Source organism: Callithrix jacchus, chromosome 16, assembly GCF_049354715.1.
Source record: "Callithrix jacchus isolate 240 chromosome 16, calJac240_pri, whole genome shotgun sequence".
NCBI lineage: Eukaryota > Metazoa > Chordata > Mammalia > Primates > Cebidae > Callithrix > Callithrix jacchus.
Window position 1 is genome coordinate 75,365,030 of NC_133517.1, and position 5,593 is coordinate 75,370,622.

Consider the following 5,593-nt stretch of genomic DNA (forward strand, 5'->3'; position numbering starts at 1 on the left):
TTCTACAGCAATGAAATAGAAAAGAGTACTGGAAAAGAATTATTGAGTCTTTAGTTCCAGCCAACTCTCAACTTCTGTTAGCTGGATGACTTGAGGCATAAGTGCTGAAGGTTGCTTATTTTCCAGTCTATGTAGAGTGAGCATTCCTTCCAGCTTTGAAACATTTTGTTTCTATGAAAATGGGACTATATTATCTTACCAACAGACATTCATATATTCTTTCTATATTTATTTATTCAGAGCACAAAGAGTATTTAGCCCCCTTCAGAGGACTATTTGAGGCAAGTAGGAAAAAAGCAAAGTTATAATGTATTGAGTTATGTGCTAAGATTTATTAACTAGTTTATATATCACAACAACACTGTGAAGTTAAAATTACATTTGCCATTGTATAGATGAGCAAAGGAGGCCCAGTGAAATGAAACAATTAGGAAATGGTTGAGAAGCATTTATAACCAGTCCTATCTTACTCCCAAGCCAATGCTTTCTCCACTAATCATGCTGCTATGTTTCTGAGTTCATTTTAAATTGATAATTTTAAATTCAGAAGGGTATATGCCTGATGCCTGTCCTGTTTATCTTATCACATGTGTACTGGAATGTACTAAATATTTAGGGAAGAAAACAAGTAAACAAGAAAGGGAGGGAGGGAGGGAGGGAGGGAGGGAGGGAGGGAGGGAGGGAGGGAGGAAGGAAGGAAGAAAGGAGGGAGGGAGGGAGGTAGGGAGGGAGGGAGGGAGTGTACTTCCTGATGGAAGTTTCGTACTCAGTGTATATGAGTGGGTGAGAGAGGCACTGATAGAAAGACTGGTTTCCAGAGAGACTCCAGCTGCTGCTGCTGCTGCTGTTGCTGCTGCTGCTGCTCCTCCTCCTCCTTCTTCTTTTTCTCCTCCTCCTCCTCCTCCTCTTCCTCCTCCTCCTCCTCCTTCTTCTTCTTCTTCCTCCTCCTCCTCCTCCTCTTCTTTTGTGAGACAGCATCCCACTCTGTCACCAAGGCTGGAGTGAAGTGGCACCATCATGGCTCATGCAGCCTGCACCTCCTCAGGTGATCTTCCCACCTTAGCCTCCCAAATAGCTGGGACCACAGGTGTGCACCACCATATCTGGCTGAATTTTTTTTTTTTTTGAGACAGAGTTTCGCTCTTTTGATCAGGTTGGAGTGAAGGGTGCAATCTTGGCTCACTGCAACCTCTGCCTCCTGGGTTCAAGCAATTCTCCTGCCTTAGCCTCCTGAGCAGCTGGGATTACAAGCACATACCACCATGCCTGGCTAATTTTTATATTTTTAAGTAGAGATGGAGTTTTGCCATGTTGGCCAGGCTGGTCTTGAACTCCTGTACTTAAGCCATCTACCCACTTAAGCCTCTCAAAGTGCTGGGATTACAGGTATGAGCCACTGTGCCTGGCCCAGATTCCAGCTTCCGAATTCAGTTCTTCCCTTCTACCATTTAGAACCATGAAAGGATAGCACCTGGACCTGCATAAAGCTCACAGGTCTCAACAGTCTTATTTTGCAAACAGGGAGCCTGAGTCCCTTAGATGCCATGAAGGTCTAGTGTCAGAGTCCACAAACAGCTCTGCTGTCCAGTGGGGCCTGGCTGGCCCTTGATACCTTTTATTCCTGTGACCCTGGGTGAGTAAGGTGACTTAGCATCCCTCATCTTGTGAAGATGTGCACAGCAGTGCCTTCCTGTGGGTGAGAGGCTGGAATAGAGCTCTCCAGCTGACCCTCCCAACAGCAAGGGCAAGGGGTGTGTGTCAGCACCAACGCCACCAAAGGCCTTTTGGAGGCAGAGGAGGAGAGGCTATCTATTCAGTAAGGAAGGTTTGTTGAGCTCTACACTGACCAGATTAGGGGATGTACTAGCTGGAGCAGTGCCCACAGCTTTTCTGATTTGTTCTGAGTTGGGTGGAGCCTGGACAAGGGCCTTGTGACCTCTTTTGCCAGACCTCTTTCTCAGCTCACTAGCAGCACACACATATATATGTGCACGCATATATAAGGAAGGATGGACACTCTGAGGCTTTCTGAGCCATGTAAGTCCCCATCCCCTAGCAGAAAAAAAGAAAAGAAAAAATAGGGATAAAAAGAAATTCAGAGGGGGAGAAGAAGGAAAGAAGAAAAAAAAAGAACAGCAGAAAAGCTTTTAGGAAAATAATGATTCACATCTTTCTTCAGCAGTAATGGATGGATGAATTGAGGCTGAATTACTCCCATTGTTCAGCATTTTTCCACATAGGTTTGATGTCAGATTGTTCCTTTTTTCTAATGGGGTCTATGGTGGGAGGCAAAGGGAAACTGCTGATTGTATTTAATTATGTTCAAAGAAAGTTACAGAATACTCAGCAGATGTCAGATTTGCAGCTGGGATCCTATAACAAATGCTGCTCTGCTATCTTGCCTTCCTCATTATTGCACCAAAGCAGGGCCCAGAAAATGCCCAGCAGACATACTGGCTGGGGCTGAGTGAGAAAAGATAACAAATCTTAAGGAAACATGTTGCCTATTATTCTTCATAATGAGATCTGCCAGAGCATACATTGAGCAGGCCTCTGGCTGATACCAGGACACAAAAGGTCTTAATGCATCCCACACAAGGATGTCATTTGCAATCTGGAGCAACAAAAGAGATGGAAGCCTTGGAAGGTAGGCGGTGTTTCTTGATACTGCATGTCCCAGGGAGGACAAATAATAACCACACAGTTTGCTCTCCCAAGACCCATGGGCATTCAAAGGAAGCCTGTTGACTGCAATTTGGATGCCCCAGCTTTTAAAAGCTGACACTCAGCAGACAGTAGACTTCATCATGGGTGATACATTTTGGGTATGTTTTGGATTTACCATGGAGGTGGACTCACTGAAGGAGATGACAAGGAGGAAAACTCTAATGACTTAAAATTCACAGTGGCCTCAAGGGGGTCTCTACTGGCGCCTCCCAGCCAGAATAGACTGTTTTACATTTTGTAGAAAGAAAAATGATCCTCATTCTAGTGCTATTAAATTGGCCCACCTAAGAGACTGCCTATACATGGTTCCCCTACAGGTTAATATTTGCTTTCTCTCTCTACTTGAGGGCTTTCTCTGATGTGTGTGGTCTTGGTATAGACCAAACTAGAAGTCCAGATAATTAATGCCCCAAGATTTACCCTCAATGGTTGAAGAGTAAAGCCTGTGAATATAGGTCTCAGCTTCCTCACACTTGGTGAGACGACACTATGGTACACTCTACATCTCCCAGGGAATCCCAAGCAGAATCAAACCCCTGATGTCACAGGGTTAACCCATTCGTTTTGACATCCACTAATTGCTTTCCTCCTGATAGAGTTTAGATAAGTGTCCCCTCTAAATCTCAGGTTGAAATAGAATTCCCAGTGTCAGAGGTGGGGTCTGGTGGGAGGTATTTGGGTCATGGGGGTGGATCCTTCACAGCTTGGTGCTGTCTGTGCCATAGGGAGTGGGTTCTCATGAGATGTGAGATTTGGTTGTTTAAACATGTGTGGCACTCACCTTCTCCCACCTTATTACTACTTTTGCCTTGTGAAGTGCCTGCTCTGGCTTTGCCTTCTGCCATAAGTGAAAGCTCCCTGAGGCCTCCTCTAAAGCCAAGGAGATGTTGTTTTGCTTCTTGTACAGCCTGCAAAATCATGAGCCAATGAAAGGTCTTTCCTTAAAAATTACCCAGTGTCTGATATTTACTTATAGCAACATAGAAGTAGCTTAATACACCGCCTTTCCCTGACCCCCTTCTGCATTCCTTCACCTTGATTCCTGAAATTGCATCCTAAATAAACTACCAAAATTCTTGTTTCAGCTCCGCATTCAGGAACCAAATTTAAGGAGTTGTTTAGAAGATTTCAGGATCTCCTTAAATGCTGCCATTTCATTTTAAGCCATAATAGACAGACTTCTTTCAATCTTAATTCCTCATTTAGTAAATGGGCATTTTTCTCCTTTGCCTTCTATATGTGATTTTTTTCTCCATGAAACTTTTCATGCTTCTGCTAATAGAGTGGGGTTCTCTTTCTCTAAGTCCCTATAACCATTTGAGGGTATCTCTATTAAAAGCATTTACAGCTTTCACCGCTAGACTTATAGGCAATTCAGAGTAAACATTGTCTTTTTTCTTACCTCTGTACTCTCTATTTATATCACGGTGCCTGATACTCAAGAGATGCTCAATCAAACTGTGTTGCTTGAATAATTAAATGAATAAATCAATGAATTCATTGTGCTGCATTTTCATTATTTAGGTTTGGTGCTTTTGATACTTTCTTCTCCCATGTTAGGCAAGGGGAGGTAATAGAATTTTCTGTCCCAAGTCATCTGGTACATCAGTAATGCTTCTAAGGGTTAGGTAAAATATAAAATATTACAATTTACCAGATGGGATACTCTGTTGAAAATTTAGCTTATGTCATGCTTTTATAGTACACATTTCAATTATGATGTACTCCATAATTGTAAACAACACAGAGAAGGCGTGATGACTAAGGCAGTAAGCTTAGTGAAGGGAACCTGGTAAAGCAGCAGGAGATTTGAAGCGATGGGACCTAAATTCAGTTTTTTGGTTTGCTAAAGTCTCCAGTTGAGATTTCTGTTTCTGTGTCTATAAAAATGAAGGTAATATTCAATCTACAGTACACTTTGAGGCTCTTAATAAAATATTGTATGTACATGTACTTTGTAAAATGTCATGTGACTATACATATGTCTATATATACATATGTTTTTATAACTCCAATTTTAATGACAAATATTGTACATGACATAGGATTTCAGGAGCAAAAATGCATATGGCAAAATACGATCTAGAGATAAGGAGCTTGATATGAAGCCAGAAAATCAGGTTAGAATTTTGCCTGTGTGCTAAATCTGAAATAAGTGAGAACATATCCTAATTTCAAAGACTTCTGAAGAAATAAACATTTCCATTGCTCAGATGTTTTCAAATTTTTCAAAGGAAAATGTAGACACTTTACCTAAATGCATGAAGCAATATCATCATGTGTATTTTTTGAAAATAGGCAGGAAGAAATTGCTGTGATCAAGACAGCACATATACAGTTTTCTTATTCTAATAAAAATCAGTCCCAGGACTGACACTTGATATCTTCTTCATTCTCACAGTATTATTCAAGTGGTTTCCCATGGTGTTGCAAAATTTGATTCTTCTGGTTGTGATTATTTCCAGGAAGAGGAATTGTTCGTAAAAGAGAATGTGCCAGCAGCAGCGCTATATGGCATGTGGAATTGTGCAACCCCACACACTGGCCAGAATGGAATATTTGTCTGCCTATCCAGCAGTTAGGATTTATGGGGTCCTGTGTGTCATATGTCTGCTCAAAGTTTAGTGATGCAATGGGATAGGGCAAACAGAAAAACTCTGGGAGTGATGAGTGGAGGAAACAGAGCAGCCACAGGTACCAGAAGAAAGTCCCGTCTTTCAAAAATAACCCCCAATGCAAAGGATTAATGACAAGATGGTATTCAGAAGGTATTTATTATGAGGTAGGGGTTGGGGGGAAGTGTACCTAGAGGCCTAGTGAGGGATGGGAGTCTGGAGCAACTGCTAAGAATCAAGGTAGCTGGTAG